The sequence below is a fragment of the Candoia aspera genome, chromosome 8, assembly GCF_035149785.1.
Source record: "Candoia aspera isolate rCanAsp1 chromosome 8, rCanAsp1.hap2, whole genome shotgun sequence".
In the NCBI taxonomy this organism is placed as follows: domain Eukaryota; kingdom Metazoa; phylum Chordata; class Lepidosauria; order Squamata; family Boidae; genus Candoia; species Candoia aspera.
Genome location: NC_086160.1, coordinates 18,115,689 through 18,136,580, shown reverse-complemented (window position 1 = coordinate 18,136,580; position 20,892 = coordinate 18,115,689). Strand labels below are relative to the sequence as shown.

The 20,892-nt window shown below is 38.7% G+C and overlaps 1 protein-coding gene across 1 annotated transcript in view; it reads left to right on the top strand.

Annotated features, from left to right (window-relative positions):
* The window catches only part of PPAT (phosphoribosyl pyrophosphate amidotransferase), a 49,999-nt gene that overhangs the window by 671 nt on the left and 28,436 nt on the right, over positions 1–20,892 (top strand). The gene's annotated exons all lie outside the window — the stretch shown is intronic.

The window sequence follows — 20,892 nt, the reverse complement described above, 5'->3', positions numbered from 1 at the left end:
TTAAGGCAGCGCTGGCTCGGTAAGGTCTGCTCTGGTAATTCCCAGGGCACGTGCTTAGGATGTAGCCCCCTCCTATGCGCTCTGTGGGATTTAATAAGATCCTTGCTCCACAAGTAAATTTGTGCAGGCTTGCATCCTGAGGTCTTCCTGTTTTGTTGCTGCAGTTCTTCCCTGATTCCAAGAAAGATGACGTGCTGTCCATAAGGTTAAGGTCTAACTATGCAAAAGAACCTAACACTTCCTCAAACCTTTAGGATGGCCAGAGCTCATCCCTGATCAACATTTACAGGTGCTTTAACCATCTGAACTTGCTGAAAATCTGTATCTCATGCGGGAATTGGGCGATCTAATAAACTCTGGTCCTCTTTGGAACCATTTACTTGGCTGTGCATTTGGAGCAATCTTAAAGTTCTGCTGGGTTAGCATATCCCATGACATTCTTAAATATACCAGTTTTGGTAAGCTGCTTTACTCTTGTTTTTAGCTATAGAAAAGTAGAAATACAAAAGTTGGTTACAAGTGCCATGTGGGTTTGTTTTGTAACATATCCACCCATTTCAGACTCTGCCCATAATCCTTTCCTGCTGCAAAATGTTTGTTCTGCCTACTCTGGAGAGAAGCATCCAACAAGATGCAGCCTCAGCCCCACTTGCCCATCCTATCTGTAGAAACTTCCTTATTTGCAGACACTTGCTTATCTTTACACATCTCTGCTTTATCTTCATATCAGCTTTCTCCAACCTGGCACCTTTCAAAGTGGTTGAACCTGCTGGCTAGGGATGTTGGCAGTTTTAATCCAGCATATCTAGAGCTGGTCTATATGTCTTTTCTTCACCCTTGTTTCTCTTGCCTGCTAAAACTTTGGCTGTATCCATCCCTTCATGGGATGATAAATTTCTGAATTCATCTTGGATCAATTTGCTCACTGGGTACTTCTTCATGCTCATCTAGTGGATTGGGACTGTTTGTGAGCCAAGTAGCAACCATAACTTTTAACAGGAAGTGCTCTAAGGGTGTACTTTCTCTAAGATTGTGCCCATCTTTCAAAAGTTGTGTGGCTGGATGCTACAGTCTTATTCACATTTCTTGGAAGTAGCTATGCTTAAATGGGTTCCTGAATAAAGATTCAAAGGACCATGTTGCACATGTCTCTAGGATTTACTTTTTAAAAAATCCCTAGACTGCATAGGCAGAGATGTTTCAAGACACAACAGTCACGTTCTTGGTAACAAAAACCTAACACTGCAGTAACAAAACATTTATTCTTCAATCATACCCCCAAATCTGTGACTTGAGGTAGGTTGCATCACCTTAGTGACAGACCTATCTCTGCATCTAGTTTTCTATGTCGAGTTGCCCAATTTCTCTTCCTCCCATCCCCAACTTTATTAATTTATTTTTTAAGTTGTGCTGCTGCTTTGATAGTATCAGTTTATAGCAGTGTTTCTCAACCTTAGCAAGTATAAGAAGTGTGGAGCTCAACTTCCAGCTGGCTGGGGAATTCTGGGAGTTGAAGGCCAAATTTCTTAAAGTTGCTAAGGTTGAAAAACTCTGGTTTGTAGTATCAACTTGCCAGATTGATACAGAGTGGCTTTTTTACATACGTTACATAAATGGTGGGTTAACATATAACTTGATTGTTTAGCTCTACTCATGCACAGGCAGCAGAGCAAGTGACTTCCTGTTCTTAACTTTCCATCTTGCACTAACTTTCTACCAACTATAAAAACTAATCATATACAGATCTGAATTAATAGTAGTTAGTATTTAGCTATGGTTTAGGAAAACAAGGTAATTTTAGCAATGATTCTGGCTTCTTTCCCATCAGTCTTCTTGAAAGCAGCCTAATGACCCAGTTTGAAAATATAACTGCATAAATTCTGAACAGTTTCACCTCTTGTAGGCCTTTCCAGCAGTGTATTCTCCAATCAATCTGGAGAACGTGGGTTTTGGGTGGGTTAATAAATTGGGAAAATAAGCCAGGATGTAATATCAATGAAACTTGGTTGGTAAATCCATATTAAAGATAAATGCAGAACTTTTTTAGTTGGCTCATTGTCCCAACACATGGAGCACACACTAAAAGCTGATGGAGGCAGTACAGGTGGTCCTCAGTTAATGACCACTCGTTCAGCAACTGTTCAGAATTACAATGGCACTGAATGAGTGGTACTTATATCCAGTCCTCGGAGTTCTGGCTGTCACAGGACCCCCACAGTCACTTGATTGCAATTTGTGACTTTCCCTGCCGTCTTCCTACGAGCAAATTCAATGGGTAAGCTGGCAGGAAGTCAGAAATCGTGATCACGTGAGGTTCTCGCTTAACAACCCGTGTTGATTCACTTAGCAACAGTAACAAGGGACTGCTGGAACTGCCATCTCTAAGCGACATGGTCACGTGACATCACACTTTATGACCACATTGCTTAGCGACAGAAATTCCGGTCCCAATTACCACTGTTAAGCGAGGACTACTTGTATGAAACTGTATGGTAAAATGCAATGGCACAAATTGAGCCTATATTCAGCATTTCTAAGTTCTGATAGTGCACTGGTATGAATTATAATACATTATAAAAGATGGCATAATAACACTAGTTAGTTAACAATAGTTCTGTTGAGGCATATAGTTTTTTTTCCTGTGCCTATTAGCAGGGGTTGGAGTATTTCACATGACTCAGTTGTGTCCCAATATTTAGGAATAGTTTGCGTAGATATATCAAATAATTCTCTCCTCTATACATAGATTTTTCTATCTGAAGTGTACTTTTCAGATAATTTAAAGTGGCTCCCAGTTCTGTGGGGCTTTACCCTCAAAATCTGACACCAGTGTGAATGATGCTAACAAGTGTGCCCTGCTCTGTAAAGTATATCCTAAGTATATTTAAAATCTAAGTCAGACTAATTTCATGAAAACTATATTTACTGTCTTTTTCTTTATTATTATTTTCTGACTTTTATGGGCTGGATCAACAATAATGAAATTCCTTTTACAGGAATCTTTCTTCTTCTAAAACACTATTAAGTATTAGGATGACTCTGCAGAATCACCTGAAACTACTCTTAAGTGATTTTTGTTTTGTACCCTAGTGTATATTTTGTAGAATGTCTTGACACACAAAATATAACTCAGGTAGGGTTAGACATGACTTGGTGCTTGCACAGGGGACCTTTCACTTTTCACACAAGTTTTCTGGTGTTTACTGAAATTATATAGCCTCAAAACCCTTTCCACAAAACTTAAGTACATAAGAAACATGGTTGAGAGCAACATGCTGTTTTTTTTAAAAAAAAAAAAAAAAAAGAGAGAGAGAGAGAGAAACATATCCGATCATCCAGTCTAAAAGCTAAAGTTGTTTAGTAGATATATCTAATGCGAGGGTTCAGGGAAACCTCCCAAAATATGTTAGATCGCTGTGTTTTAGGACACAATTTAACATTGGATCCACCATTTATAGAAAGTTTTGATTTTTTTTTTTTTAAAGGATGTTTGATTCGGGTATCAAAGTGAACCATCTGCCAAAACAAAACAAAAATGCTTTCCTAAAAATTTTTTCCTATTCTCACTAGAATGTCATGGTTCTCAACTGCCTCTCCCAAAAGTGAGAAATGTATGCCCTTCTCTTTAGAAGGTGTTAGCCAGCATTTCATTTCATCCACTTCATCTCCAATGGCTTGTACTGGCTAGAGTGGATAGGAATTGGAGTGTGATAACACCTGCTAGAAATCAGCAGCTCTGTGTGAGAAAATGGTGACCATGCTAAGAAAAAGGCCTGCTAAATTTGCCTTAGGCCTAATGAGTTGCACTCTTATTTCATCCAGTTGTATCATGACATAAAGCGAGGTACTTTGGAGTATGTGCTGTAGCCTAACTGATATGACGATTTATAAAATTCATGTTTCTTGCATACACCTGCAGAAGTCCATCTCTAACAAACAGGCAAGGCCATGCTCCAAGACTTTAGAAGTATGTATCATACAATCAAAAACATTTACTGTGCAATCTGATTCTTCTCCATTCAGGGATGGTTAAATGGAGCTTAGCCAGTTTGGTCTAGTGGTTAAGGCATAAGGCTAGAAACTAGGAGTCAGAGAGTTTTAGCCCCGCCTTGGGCATGAAAGCCTGATGGGTGACCGTGGGCCAGACTCTCTCTCTCAGCCCAAGAGCCAATCAGGCGTGGTATGAGAGTTCTAGTCCCGCCTTGGGCATGAAAGCCAGCTGGGTGACCTTGGGCCAGTCATTCTCTCTCAGCCCAACTCACCTCACAGGGTTGTTGCTGTGGGGAAAATAGGAGGAGGAAGGAGTATTAGCGATGTTCCCCTCCTTGAGTTATTTATAAAAATAATAAGGGTGGGATAGAAGAAATAAATAAGTTATTGATCTCTTTTAATAATTTTAACCTCTTTTAAAAATTACGGTAATTTTTATTGTTGTCTTTCCTTTTTTTTTTTTTTAAAAAAGCCCTTTGCTTTTCAGGAGTTATCAAGGCTAGGTTTGAGATACTTGCATAGAACACTAAATATCAAAGTATGAAAAGCATTTTGTTATCTGGAAATATGACAGGCAGTTGGATGGTTATAAAACTAGAATTCTCAGTAAAGAAGAGTAAACCCATATTATTAATGTCTTGTTCCAGGCAATTGCTCTGTGTTAATCAATATATGAAAAAACGTAATGCAAGTCCTTGACCCAAACTGTTCCGTAACATGCATTTTGGAACAAGTTTTGGGCTTGTTAATCTTTTTCTAGAAGATACTTCATTTTGAGAAATATTTTGGCAAGAGTAGGATAGTCACAGATTGTGGGAGTTTCTGAATGTATTCTGCATTTGCCCAATCAGAGCATGTTGGCAGTTAATCAGCATGGTTAAGATTTCTTTGGAACAGGACAGAAGATTTTACAGAAAGAAAGGGAAGGGTTTATAATTTTTAAGTGCTATGCCTTGACTGTTTCACTTTTCTGACATTGTTGAAAGACAACAATGTAACCTCTTCTCAAAAGATTTCTCATGTTTTTACAAAATGTATCTTGTCGTTTTGAAAAATCACAGTTTTCTCATCTGCTCTCACCTAATGTTACTTACAGAGAGGTTTTTTCCCCCATGCTGTTCAGAAAAAAAATTATGAAACATTATGGTTTGATTATATTTCTACAAGAAAAAATGGCAACATTAACGTTTTAAAATACTGATCTAAAGAAATTGTATTTCAACATTGCCTGTGAATGACTTGAAATGGAAGATAAGTTACAAGCCTGATTTGCATTTGTTTAGCTTATTGTGGCTATTGTAGCCCTGAGAATTGTGACTAAGAGAAGTCCATTGTGTAAAGGACCTGTTGGGACACTAGATGTGTGCAAGGCTTTGGCATGCCTATTTTTTCTTTCTACTGGGATCAGCATTATTTCAAAATCAGTACTTGGTTTTCCTCAGAATGCAAAGTGAATAGGTTGCTTTGTTTCTTTGTCTTACCAATAAAGGCTAAGGATGGGGTATAAAGTTTATCTATCTTACATAGTGAGATGGGCGGTGTATAAATTTGATAAAATAAAATAAAAAATCTATTTTCTAGGTAGATGATGAATGAAAAAGCTGCTGATGGTAATCAGAGTCTGTGTTAGCTGAATAACAGTCACAAAGCTCTGTCTACAAATTAACCAAAAGTTGCATCTATAAATGCAACAGAAAAAGGGGCAAATCTGGCATACAGTAAATACTTATCAGTTCAATATGCAGTAGAAGGTTAACATTAAACAGAGTACAAAGAAAAGACTGCTCCTGCCATCTTCCCATGTTCTGCTGTTTTAAGGCATTTTTTCTTGCTCATTTCTATCTCTCTCTCAACAACATACTCATAAAGTGCAATGTGCCTCAATCACTATAGTCTACTTTGAGAAGGAAACTGTTGGAAGGATTCAAGCAACCCCTGCCCCTTTTCTTGCAAACTGCCATTTTCAAACAACATCTTCCCCCCATAGACGCTTCCCACCAAAACACTTCCCCAAATCAGGTAAGAAGATGGAAACTCCAGGGCAAAGACTAAGATAGGAGGGAAACGACTTACACATAAAGGATCACAATAGAATAATAGGAGAATACTGACATGAGACATAAAGGAACCCCCTGATAACCCAACCAAATTCTCCACAAACTGATCAGGTCAGGAAACTGGGGGAACAAAGGCAGAGAAGCAACACCTTAGCATAAGAAAAGGAAAAGCCCAACCCACCTCACCCAAGGGTTGTTGTTGTGGGAAAAACAGGAGGAGGAAGGAGTATTAGGTATGTTCACCCCCTTGAGTTATTCATAAAAATAATAAAGGCGGGGCAGAAAATAAATAAATAAAAGGGTCTTCCCCTCAGAATAACAATCCAAACCCAACTGGCAAACTGCCACAGCCCTGCAGAGAGCCTAATTGACTAAAGAGCAGGAAACAGCAAACCAACAAGGGGCACCACCACAGGAATGCCTCTGATCTCTAGTCAGTTAAACTGTCTCAGAAATCTTAGCGCCCCCTTTCCTGGAAAGGGGGCTTCTGGTGGGGGATGGTAGACTGAACCAATTTGAAAATTCTGTCAGTTTTCAATAGAATTTATCTCCAGTGAAAGGTAAGTTTTAAAATAATGGCTGAGCTATCATAGCATCTTTTATTAAACACACATTTTGTGGTTTCTGATTCATGTAGACCTATGACTGGATTATGTAAGATTGCAGCTCAAATTTATTACCTTGGGGAACATTTTACTGTTTGATAGCAGGTCCTTGAAGTTACTAAAACAAGAGAGTGGCAATACCTGGAAATGAAACTTAACTCTATTCTGTTGGACATTTCAGAAATCCTTTCATTATTTACTCTTTGCATAATACCCTTAATAAAGGAAAAAAATTAAACAAACCTGTTGCATGGGGGGAAGGGCAGTGTCCAGTGGTTTTCTTCTGACATCCTGCATCTCTTCCTGTTTGTAAAATCTCTCTAAAAGAGTTGCTCTGTTTTTGATAACAGACTGCAAGCCCTCAGATACGCATCTTCGTGATTGCACTGTTGTATTCTCTGAAGTGCTCTTCTTAAATTCAATAGTTGAGGGTTCTGTATGAGAAAAGTAGTTTCAGAAATTATCTATTTAGCTTTGCCAAAAAATGGACAGACTTTGATTTATTCTAACCTAGATATATATCAGCATATACAGACCTCATTGGCTTGCTTGGGGGATTCAAGCTCTTTGGATTTTTTGCTCTAAAGATACTTTTATATCCCTACAAACAAGCTTTTCAGACTGGGAGACATTCAAAATGTTGGGAACATGTTGTGGCTGTCATGAGGGAGCATGGCCATCTGAAAGCCCCAGTCAGAAGAAGGCAAACCGCTAAAGTTGCTTCTTGTAGCTTATATATTTGTCTTTTTTCTGAATAGGAAGACATATTTCCAAAGTGAACTGAACTGCAGGCACCTACCATTTGTACTTTAAAGAATATCTGTGGGGCTTAAAGGCATTTTTTAAAAATATGGGCTGTGCTAAAGGCTGCATGATGCCAGCTTCCAATTTATTATTTTTTCATTAAAATGTCCAGTTTTAAAAAAAACAACCGGTAATACAAGGTACCTGGCAAATGCCAGTGGAATTCCTAAGGAGATATTGGCACCCTTGGGTAACCTATCTACTCTGCCCCCTTCCTTCCTTCCTTCCTTCCTTCCTTCCAAGGGAAGGGGGACTTGCCTATAATGGTACTAAGTCATAGCCCTGCCAGTGAACCAGGGCTGGTCCCTGAAAGAGTGCTTGCTTATGCTCATGTCTATCCAGATGTAATTGTATGCAGCAAGGCATTGTGCTTCCATAACCTCTGAAACTAAGTAATAGAAGATAATGCTATTTTCTGCACTTGGTCAAGTGAACAGGCAACGGCCTAATATATTAAAGCACACATTGGATAGCTTATCTGTATGCAGTGGCTTCCACTGAAACAGAAGGCAACGGTTCTTTTCCGTTTCCATGAATGCAAAGCACCCAACATAAATGAATGGATTGCCTCAGCAACTTGCTATTCTCTTGTATCTCTTATACATCTACTCAGTGATACAGTGAAAAATTGTTACCTTCTTCACAGGCTTTCCTCTTGACCCTTGGCGGTATTGTGTCTGTAATAACTTCGGTAAGCATCTCTTTAAAAAAGACAGTAAATATTTAGTGGCAATGTGCTATTAAGGCTTGGGGTGCAAGAGTGATAACTTGGCTCAGAGGTTACTTCAACTGGCATAGTTCACACTTCTGGGACTAATAGAAGTAAGAACACAGCTATTTTGTTTTACATTTCTCTAAATTTTGCAGAAATTTCTTAAGCGAAGTGATCCATATATCAAAGAAAATTGCTTGGGTCATCAATATAGATACAGAGTTGGGTGCAAAAGTTTAGGCACTGTTGGTCAAATTGTATCTTTCAGTGAAAGCCTTTGTGAATATAAGCTGGACCCCTTTCCAGTTGATTCAGTGCTCCTGCTATTAAGGTCCCCCAAAATGATTCACTCATTAATGTTAGCCCTACTCCTAGCCAGCTGAAGACAATTCCAGTGGTGAACAAATACTCTGATCTTTTAACCTGTCAGGCTGTGATTTTGCTGCCTACTTTCAACAGCCATGGGCTTCTCTAAGCAGCTTCCCTGAGTATTTGAAAATGAGGATAATTTGCTCAAGAAGTGTACATGGAGTCTGTTTTCCATTTGGCATGAAAAAAACTTGCATGTCCTTACAATGTGTAGAGAACTTTGGAAGGGCATATTAGTGCCCTCAAAAAAAGCAGTGTGCAATCTATGGCAATTCTAGACAGTGCCCATGAAAAAAAGTGGCATGGGAGGTGTTTAAATCCTGAATTTAAATATTACATTTAAATAAAAAATAATATGTCAATATTCTTATATTTCGGGTTTTTTTTTAATCTGTTCAGTTTTGTCTGATTCTCGGAGGCTGCCTGGACAAGTCCCTGCAGTTTTCTTAACAAGGTTTTTTAGAAGTGGTTTGCCACTGCCTCCTTCCTAGGGCTGAGAGAAAGTGACTGGCCCAAGGTCACACAGCTGGCTTTCTGTCTCCCGGTTTCTAGCCTGATGCCTTAATAACTACACCAAACTGGCTCTCATATTTCAGTTAAGAATGCCGAAATCTCATGCAATTTTGACCACCTTATTCTTTATGTCTGCCTATGTCTGATTCTGTATCAGTGCTTATGAAAGGAAGTGTGGTATAGTGGTGATGGTGCTGAACTAGGAGTGGGGAGGCCTAAGTTCTAGTCCTCCCTTAGTCACAGAACCCAACTGGGTGACTTTGGGTCTTTCACTAGCTCTAAACTGAGAAATCAAAAAATATCTGTCAACCCTCACTAGACCAGTGTGATAGATTATGGTCCATAACCTTCAATGAGGAGATATTCATCCATAATAATAATAATAATAATAATAATTTTGTGCTTGAGCTATTATGTGTGATTGCATAATAGTTCCTGCCATCTAAACAGGATATTTTCCTTATTTTGCTACTATCATATGATCCATCTCACTGCCTTACCTCCAGCTGATGGTGTTCTTAGGACCAGGATAGACATGAAGTTTGCTAAGTGGGTTTTCAAACTGTGATTTGTTGGATCCACATATGCTATGCTAAACACAATTGGGGTCAAACAGCGCTAAGCCAAAATCAGGGAAACTACATTTAAACTCAGTCAGTTTCTGATAATTAAACTGTGATTTGCCAGAATGCTACAAATAGTTGAGTACAGTTAGAGTTGTAGGGATAAGTAAAAAATACCGCTTAATATGTGGAATTTGAGTAAATGATGATTAACTCTCAGTTCTATATTGTACAATTTTTAGGCAGGCAAAGGCAACAGATAAACAAAAATAGATCTCTTCATCCCTTCTAACCCAGTAGTGTTCCTGCTAGCTACAAGTAGATGGTCATTCTTCCCATTGTAGAAAGAGAAACAAAAGCTAATCTCAAGTGTTTAACCAGCTGCCTTCCATAGTGATCACAAGTGGGCCTCCTTTACATAGGAATGGATGCTTCGTGCCTTTTAACTGCCCAAAAACAAGAACAAAAATTAATCTGGCCAGGATCGTTTGTAGGCTTATTTATAACATCAAATTCCATCTTAATTTTCAATGTATCAGCAATCAAGTTAATTGGACTTAGGAGTTTATCAGCCATGTTGATGTAGAGGTCTGTATAAAGACAAGGGTGGGGGCCAGTGGAGAGTCATGCTCAGCAGGAAGGAGGTGGAGAGAGGGGGGCATAATCTTGTGACCCACTCCTGATTACTAAAACATAAATAAGTTTTTTGTTTTATGTGCAACACCCATCCTGTGATTTTCTGTTGAGATGGGACTTATTAACTCTGAACTTCAGGGCTTAGAAGCAACTCGCCACCATCCTGACATAACATTCACTTTGATAAGGCATTTATTTTCATATTTAAGCTATCCCTGCATTGTTTGCAATGTTCTTAGTATCTAATATCAAATTAGTTCTTCTGCCCCTTCTACTCCTGCATGTTAACATACCTGAGGGCTGGTTCCTCAAAATGCAGTCAATTTCATCATAAAATCTCATCTTCCTACTTGCACTGCCAAGCTGATTGTTTTCTTTCTGCACCGCTCGATACTCATATTTTAAGTTCTTGTATTTTGTACGACACTGTTTCCAGTCTCTGTCTATTCCAACTTTCATAAGCCGTCTGGCAATCTCCTCAAATATTTCTTTATTTCTTGTTGCTCCTTCAAGCATTTGTTGTATTTCCTCATCTGACCATATATTTATCAGAGCTCTGACTTCATTGTCACACCAATGCTTTCCTGCTCCTGTGTCATTAACTGTAATAACTCTAAAGTGATTCTGGGCTTCATCCAAGGTCATCTGATTGTCTAAAGGTACAGAATTAAAGAATTAACTGAAACAAAGATATTTCACGAAATACTGCATTTATTCGGTATTTAGTGATAGCCTTCTAACTTGGGTGATCAGTGTATAATACGGAGAGTGAGGATCTATGAGTTAAGTACCTTGTTTATCCACAGGCTCAGGATTTCATAATTGGAAGGGAAGCAATTACTTTAATTCCAAAGAACTGATTTACATAACACATTTTTTCCTATCAGGAACACCCTCCAGATATGTATGCTTCAATTCTAGTATGGCCATTACTGCGAATTTTGAGAGCTGAACTCCACACATCTGAGGACAACATGGGAGAAATTGGAAGAAACTAGTTAGGACAGAGGGTGCACCTTGCAGCTAAGAGTACTGATTTTATCTAGAAGGAAGCAAGTTCAGGTTAGTCATCAGGAGGCACTTCTTGACTATACGAGCTGTCATCTAGTGGAACATGAAGTGCTGAGGTTTCCTTCAGCTGAGGTCTTCAAACAGAGTGTCATGAGTAAGGATGGCGAGCAGGGGGCTCCCATCCAGGCTGTAAAGTGCATGCGTAGCACTGAGGAATTAGGTAGCCATTCCAAGAGACACAGATCGGGCCCGCCTTAACCTTTGGGGTTGATATGTCTGGGTTTTTCCCACGCTTCTTCAGTTTGTTAGGATTTTTCCTGTTATGTAGCAGCAGTAAAACACTAGAGACCTGTTCCTTGTCTCAGCGTGGTTCCTGGCTGTTAGGACACAGAGGCTGGATTGTCAACTATCGGAGATGCTCTAGAGCAGTGTTCCTCAACCTTGGCAACTTGAAGACCTGTGGACTTCAACTCCCAGAACTCCCCAGCCAGCCATCTAAGTTCACTTCAAATCTATGGTTCTGTTATTCTGTGAACTTGCTTAGTTCTGTGTTGTAGTTTGGTTCGGAAAGCAGAAAAAGATCAAACGAATTAAAATTTGGTTAAAGCTTGGGTATCAGGCTCTGTCAGTACAGTGCCGTGCATATTTACTCAGAGGTAAGTTCTTGCACAAAAAAAGGGTTGTTTTCTGGTGAGTACGTTTAGGATGTCAGAGAGCACAGTTAGCTAGAAGATTTAATAACTTAGAATAGATATACTTTCATTGAGGAATATTGTGATAACATTTGGAAGCATTTCAAGCCGTATTATTGTATCACTGTGTCCTGACTGTAGGTCAGCACACTACATATGCCTCCTCCTTGGTAGGAGGTGAAAAACAGTGTGTAAATTAGAGATTGTGCCTTCCATAGGATAGCACTGATGTGCTTGGGCTCACATTGGGATTTGGTTGTATTTGTGGCATGTGTGGTCTTCTGAAAGCTGGTTAAAGCTTGGCTTTTTTGAAAGGCCTTGGGAGACTTAGTTACGGTTTTTTTGTTGCCAATAGACAGTTTGATGTTCATGGATAATGTTTATTTTATTGTTATGGTATTGTATTATTGATGCTCTTTTTGTATACTCTTCAGTTGAAACAGTTTGTGAATTTTATAAATACATAAATAAAGTAAATAAAATGTGACTGGCACTGGCATTACAGTTAGCAGAAAGTGCTATAGGTGGCACTGGTATGACCAGGGCTGCTAACCCGGTCTACTACTGTCTCTTAGTAGAAAGCCTCAACTGACCAAAGCTTTGGTGGGTGGGAAAAGTCAATACTGTATCTCTGATCTCATCTAATGCTAACGAAGGTGTAAGAAAAATTGCAGTTTGGAATGTAAAAAGAGTAAATCATCATTCATCGAGGGCCTGTTGAAACAGATTTGATGGCTCTGTGGAAAGCCAATAAGGAGGGTGCCTTGTGCATATCTGGAGGCAAGGTCTTCCAAAGCAGGGGGACTGCTACAGAGAAGGATTGTCTCTTTGTCTATGTCCCTTTGATCTCTTGAGTAGCCCTAAGGCTACCTGGGACCTAGCTGTCCAGCCTTCATAGGTGATAGCTAGCACTTTGGATTGGGGTGGGAAACTTATAGATAGTCATTGCAGTGACTGGAGAATTGGAGTTACATGACAATAGTGGCTGTCCACTACTTAATTTGTGGCCACTGCATTTTGTACCAACTGTCGTTTCCAAGCCATCTTCAAAAGGCAGTCCCATGTAGAACATGTTACATTAGTCAAGATGCATGGAAATGAGGGCACAGTCACTATTACCATGGCTTCATGGTCCAGGCAGGGCCCAGATGACACCAGCATGACCTAACCGAAGGCCTCCTAGCCATGGCTTCTATTTCCTGTCCAAGCAGGAGCTTTGAGTCTTAGACGACGATCAAGTACTAAACCTCCTTCAGAGAGAGGGCCACCCCATCTAGAGCCACAATTCATAGAGAAGTATTTTGTCTTTAACTTCTCCCTGTTATCACAAGCAAAGAACAAATCACTTACCTGTCCCAGGTACCTGTTTATACACTGAAAATCCAGATGTATCCTCTGAGATTGTGCTGATTGAATCATCATCTGTAAAAAAAAAAAGCCAATTGTTTGTTATAATGTTGCTTATTTATTTACTATCCTGCCTTTACTATTTTTATAAATAACTCAAGGCGGCGAACATCCCTAATACTTCCTCCTCCTCTTTTCCCACAACAACAACCCTGTAAGGTGAATTGGGCTGAGAGAGAGTGACTGGCCCAAGGTCACCCAGCCGGCTTTCATGCCTAAGGTGGGACTAGAACTCACAGGCTCCTGGTTTCTAACCCGTTGCCTTAACCATTAGACCAGACTCGCTCTCTTGTGTATCTCTAATTAAACTTTTTAAAGCTGAAGCAATATAGAAAGTTGCTCTTTCTACTGTTTTCTTTAATGGTGCATCTGCATATGAGATGTTTCTTAGTGTGTAGCCTTTAATTGCCTTGAGCCTTTCTAATTTGGTGGCCATATAACCCTAATAAATTAGCATTATTTATTAGTTGAGAATAGTATGTCCATTATATGACTGTTTTGCCTCTTTTAAAACATTGACTAGAACAGAAGATGTGGATCAGTATATGTTACAGTAAGTCTTAGACATGGGTGGATGATTTTAAATATACCCACACCCTACATATCTGTAGGCTTTGGTAAATAGCAAACTCTACTTAAAAGGGTTGGTTGCATTGTGCAGCTTAACTGAATTTCTGCCATTATCACAGCTAAAAATTATCACTATGTCACCAAATAAAGTTGTGGCCCCAAACTGGGCAAAACAGCAAACCTCACCCTCAACACTGGTAGTATGAATATAGTCCATAAGACTAGAGGAATCTTCTTTACTCCTCAATATTCCTTCTCTGATAGACAAATTTAACCTACTAGAACTCATAGCTAGTGAGGTTTGTTATCTTGTAACTACTTTCCTGAGCTTGGCATCTTCTTTTAGCCATGCTGACTGGGAATTCTAGGGTTTGCAGATCCAACACAGCTGAAAGGATTGTGAAAATTATTCCATTTTATGACTTAACGTATTATCATTTATTCCTGCTGTTACAGTTTCTAATCCAGGATGCATCTCATCCAAAGTCACTATTCATTCTATTCCTATGAATATATACTTGGATGTACGCTTAGTTAAGTATAGGAAGATTTGCAGTCTTAATTTTCTTTTCTTTTAAGGCATTCTAAATGAGTGAGTGTTCCACAAGTTCACTTACACTGCTAATTAGAATGCAGTCTGGTGAACTGTGCTGCTACTGAATAGGCAGTAGAATAGAGTTTTGTATAAAATTCAGAGATGCTGGAGGAATGGGTTCTCTAGGTGACCTCGACTGGCTTTTGGGCATGTGTGGCCACTGAATTGCCTAACCATGCTCTGCATCAAGGCCAGTGTTCCACGTTTGCTGGAATAGGTGCTCCATTCACATAGTGATATCAAGAGACTTGAGACATACTGAGCCTTCAAATTCTATGCACTGTGCAGGCCTGTTACTTAGTCCTTGGGCAAAAGATTACCTTAAATCAGTGATTTTCAAATGTTTTAAATGAGGGAAAGACCTACATTTTAAACCACCCAGAGTACCCCATTGGGGGAGATGGGCGGTGATATAAATTTAATAAATAAATAAATAAATTTCCCTCTGAAACCCTGTAGGAACGATTATAGCTGGGAAAGGTGATTGAATGGGAATAGTTAAACAGTCCTCCCTCCCTCCCTCCCTCCCTCCCTCCCTCCCTCCCTCCCTCTCTCTCTCTCTCTCTCTCTCTCTCTCTCTCTCTCTCTCTCATTCTCTCTCTCAGGCCACACATACACACACACACACTGCTCTTCTGTTTTAAAATGGTAATATGTTCAGGCTGAGCTTTATTTTTGAAAAAGACAGAATGGCTGAGGTTTCATATCAGGAATGACATGCATAATTTGGTAAGGAGAAAAATTGCCTTTCAGATTGAGCATCAAAGTTTGGAATACTGAAGAGCACTTCTGACCCATTAAATTGACTTGGTGAAAACTTGTGCTATTCAAATAGCCTTTGAAAGAGGCCTTGGAGCCCTTTGTTTGAATCTGCTACTAGTCAAACTAGCCAAAGGGAGGGGGGGGGGAAACTGCATTTGGGGAAAAACAAGGCAAACTCACTTTTTGTCCACATCTGAATTCAGGTTGATTCAATAACATTTTATTTTTATAACTTTGTCCCAGTTCTGGAAGGTTTTGGACACAATAAGAAGAAAACAGCACTCTAGAGTTTTTAAAATCCTTGTGAATTGGCTGCAATTACATTGTAAATGAATAAAGTAAGGGAAAATATTATTTCATAGAGCCAGATCAGACCAAAAAAATTAGTTAGCATCCTGTTTCCATAGCTGGCAACAAGATGTGCATGAAAGGCATATATTTCCTACTGTTATGTCCCTGGATCAGCTGTTAATGTTTATCTGGAAAAAAAAATACTATTCTTAAATACAAGTTGAGAGTCATTGTCAAGTACAGTCAATGCAGCTAACAAAACTCATTTTTTGATGCGGGGATAGTTGCAGCTGGTGGGAACTGTCTATCAGACAAATTTGCAAACGGCAGAGCCTAGAAATAATTTGCCTACTTTTATATATGCTATCAAATACCCCCCCCCCCCTTTTCCCCAAACTAAAAGATTCTGCTTTTTATTTATTTGATATTGTATTGTATTTAGTTCTTTTCTCCAAAATCATCCATAGAACAGGCTATTGAGGTCCATGGAATTGTAAATAAAATGAAGGTTGTAATGTGAATTATAAGCAGTTAGTATAGTTTAGAAACCTGATCTTGTAGAGCTACAGTGGAAGTAAATTCCATTGTTGCCTATGGAAGGCAAGGAATGCAAGTTGGCTGTGGAAGAAATGTGAATTGTGCCAACAGTGAAAACATCTCAGCAACAGTAAAATCATCTTGGCAGTTCCTCTAGTATTTAGCAACTGGGCTGAGGCTAATAGATTCAGATATACCATGTTGAGGCTTGAAGGATGATACTTGGTTTGGCTTGTTTTTTTTTTCCTTTAGACCATACTGATAGTTGTAAACCTAAGCACAGTGTCTGCCTAAGGCTCAGGGCCCAAAAAAGCCCACAAAAAAGTATCTTGTCTTTCTTTGGGAGATAAAGTTCTCATGTCTACGTCTCTTATTTTGCTTGACAATGATTCAGTTTTCCTTTCTATCATTCCTTTTCCGTGCCAAATTTCTGAATGTTGCCAAATTGCAAACTTTATAGCTGGAACAAGCTATTCATGTTGCATAACATTTATATAAGCAGCCTTTTAAATTACATAATTGATTTCAGATGTTTTTGACATGGGATATACCACTTACGTTGTTGTTTTATAACACATCAAATCACCTTGAGTAATACGAAGCATAGTGCTTGTGTCAGTGCTTGGTAGAGTCATGTGGCCAATGTTTCCTTCTGTCTAGAGAGGAGTGGGCAAACCTATAACCCTCCAGACATTGCCAAACCATGACTCACAGCCAGCATGGCTAAGAATGCTGGGAGTTGAAATTCAACAGTATCTGCAGAGCCTTCCTTTTGTTATCCGCCTCTAATCTAGATGTCACTTTCGGCAGTTGTGGACCACTAAATATTTGAAAAATGTAGGGACCAGACAATTAAATCAACAATTTCTCTCTGTGTTTTCCTCTTTAAAAGCATGGGGGTTCAGATTTTGCAGCAAGTGTATTACTAATTATAGTTGCACTTGGGTAAACCTTTCCATCCCCTGCATTTTTAAAGGTTATTTTAAACTAAATTTTGTATTGAAATGTAAGTCTTTAGTTACCTCTTGAATCCCTTTATTTATCCTAGGCCATAATAATAGTGACTCCTAGCACAAACCTGCTAGTCAAGAATGTTCTTAAGTACTGAGGCTAGTGATGAATGGATTTCAAGACTAGCGATACTCATCTTCAGATATTCATGGTTGTATTTTTTTTCCTATTCACACTTTTTTTTACTCATTCTTTGCTTGAGTGAGATGACATTTACACTTAGCACAGTACATGTGGACTCAGAGTCAGTATCAGTGCTTACTGTTTTCAAAATCAAAGTATTTTATTTCAGTAATTGACCAGACTACAGAAACAGCAGAATAAAATTAGTAAGATAAGATCAATAAGATAAAATATGCCAGAAGTAGAATAAGGCAAATAAAAGTAAAATAAAAATAAAACCAAATTGAACTTTCTTGGCAGGATCTTGCCAGCTATTAGACAGAAGTGGGTGACCTTATAAGAGAGTACATCACTCAGATCATCTAGAGGTAACGAGAGCCAGTGCAACCTGAAACTTGAGATAATAAACCTCAATAAAAACAAGTTAGTATTACAATTTGTGATAAGATTGACAATAGACAAGCATGTGGCTGTTGTTTGACAAAAATGTTTGTTGTATGGGATTTTCTGAAATCTCCCTTCCCAAACTGCAGTTTGCAAAGAATTGTAGTGTGCAAATATTAGAGCTCTTCAGAATTTTGGAATAAAAATTTCATTGAGATGTCAGGCAATGTGTGGTGTGATGACATGATTGCCTAAATAGACATCAGCAGGGATAAGGCTATTGTTGGTTTTCTGAATGGTGGAACTCACATTGCTACTTAAATTATCATGTGTGCTAATTCAGTGAACCATTTTTCAGCCACAGAACAATTTTCATGAGCCAGCTGACTGTCAATGATTACAGAGGGGTGGGGGCTGAGGTCTCCAGCCAATCACCTGATGGAGGCTCCAGCCAATCACCTGATGGACCTCTGCAGACTACAGGACCACCCTTTGAGAATCAGATTCAGGTTTTGATGCAAAAAACAGTCAATTGCATTTGTTTTAAAGAGTTCAAGTCAGCTGTATCAAGTGAAACTTATAACCTAGGATTGAAGAGTATGTATGAATTGTATAACATATGAAGTGGAGATCAGATATAAAAATGTGAAAATAAAGAAGTAACAAATATGCCTCTTTTTCCTTTCCCTTCTTTTCTTTTCATATGAGAACAATATCATGATAGAAACCAAAGGCAGATGATACTTAACCACTAGATACTGAAATAAGGGAAAAGAGTTCCATGTCTGAGTGTAATCCTGTATTAAAGCAAACAAATTTAAAACTAGCATATCTTAGAGACAAAGAATGCTTTGCCGGTTCCTCTTGTGTCAGTGTTTTACTTCCAGATATTTTAAAAAACAAGTGGAAATATTAAAAAATAAAATACTCATATTCTGACATGACCTCCTTCTGACTTCATTCAGCTAGACCAGTGTTTCTCAACCGTGACAACTTGAAGATGTGTGGACTTCAACTCCCAGAATTCCCTAGCCAGCCATGCTGGGAGTTGAAGTCCACACATCTTCAAGTTGCCAAGGTTGAGAAACACTGAGCTAGACACATGGGGGTATTCGTTCCAAGGTGGGAAGTTGGCCTCTTGCCAATGATGCAACTTCAGTGCTTCAAAGGTCACAGGGGGCTCACGTCAGAATAGGAATAGTGCATTCCCAGGCATTTCTCATTCTTGTGTAATATGTATTAAACTTTTGCTTCATGCTATGTCCTTTCCTTTTTCCATGATGAAGTTCTCAAGTGCTTTTATAGCTAAGGCACTGACTGTACTGACAGCTCTTCTAGCATCAGCAATGCTGTGACAGATGCTTTTAGGCCAAAATCTAACATCTGACTCTGAATCAGGGACACATATTGGAAAATAGGCAGTTCCAATTCAACCTTTTTTGAAGGAGAAAGACTGTTCATGTAAAATAACTCTCCAAACCCACGGGCTTTATCCAGCATTGCTCTGCCAAGAAAGATACAATAAGCTTGGTTTGAAATTGTTAGTATTTCAATGATGTTCCCTCTCTCTTGTTCTCTTTTTCTGAATTGCTCCCTGTGCACTTTTTAAGCAATGGAATGTGTAAATTGAGTTTTCATCATCTTTAAGTAGATTTTACATTCCAGGAAAAGTACAACCGTTTTACAGAAAGAGACTCAATTGCAATATTAACATGATTGTCTACCACTCATGGTATCTTGTATCAGAATAATGCATTTTGTTCATGTGATCTGATATGTCTTTGATCTTTCATGGATGCTGTGTTCCATCTATGGAAGAAAATCTGCACTTTCCAAGATGTTCTTCATAGGGCTTTTCTTTTTATCATATTCATATGAATTATTTGCAGTGCTAGATGGTTGTCCCTAAAAAGTGCACCTGTTCATAAGTGCTGAGATATAGGTTGTGATTTTTCTGCCGTGATAATTGCTTGGCTTATGGAGACGTGAAAATACCTAGACTCTCCCCTTTTCTCCCATGTTCCCCATGTATTCTGGAGAAAAACGTTCAGAAGCATTTGCTTTTGATTAACCACCATTTGCTATGTTATTCAGCACCTGTAAAGCTAGTTAATGTTTCTTATGACTTTTCATAAGTATCAAAGTGCAGTGGACTATAAGTGGAATTGGAAGCTTCCAGAGTTTTCCACCAGAGAAGGAAAGGGAGGGAGGAGTGTGCAAGAGTGGGAAATGGTTAAGCTTAATGCATTCAGTGATATAATCTCTGTTACATAGAAGTGCTCCATTAGCTTTAAAAAAACCACAGCAATCCTCCATGACAAGTGATTGTGATTCCCATTTTGTACATGTGGAGAACTAAGCTAAAGGACAGTAATTTGCCTAATGATTTCTAATCAACAGGATTGCAGTGCTACTGAAACACTGTGTTGGTGCATGCTGGTATCTAAAACCATTGTGGTGAAAAGACCATGCAAACCATTACATGAAGCCAAGAGTCTGGGAAGAGGGTCCAGCATCTTTCAGTTTTTGCATTTCCTTCCCTTCAAAAAATCCCCTTTCCCGATGGCCTTTAGAGGAGGTTCCTCACTAGACTGCTGGGCAGGTTCAGCAAAGGATTTTGAATAAAACACTATGGCCAGAAACAAGAGGGTGGATTATGATAAAGGAATGTGATGCCAAGATCAAATGGAATTTAAAATTAATAGACTTTTCTAGAATGCATTCGTTTGCCAATCGACTAAATTTGGTCAATAAAAATTAAGGACAGAAGAAAATAATGCTATTCTCCAGAAGAAATTTTTACAGCCTTTCATGCTCTTTCAGCTTACTCCAGACCCCAGATTTAAAGAGCAAAGAGGCCTTAAGCACAGGTAATGAAATACCATATTGCATGTAATAATTAGCATATAATTCTGTACTTACATTTCTAAGTAAACTATGAAGCTTACAAAGCTTTTAAACAAGGGTATTTAAAATGCAGATTAAGATGTCAGATATGGCCAATGATCACATTAACCAAGGCTTCATTTTCTTACGGAAAATCACTTTGCAAATTACGTTATCGTGATTGGAATTGCCACAGAGAATAACATCTTGAAATATTCTTACTGGTATTGAAATTTATCAGAATTTGTGAATGCTCTCATTGGTTTAAATAATAATCTCAACAGTGTTTTTTCTGTAATATGTACCTGTCACCAGTGCTATATCTTAAAAACAAAGTGAGACCCCCCCCAAAGTTTAAATTTATGAATTTATGT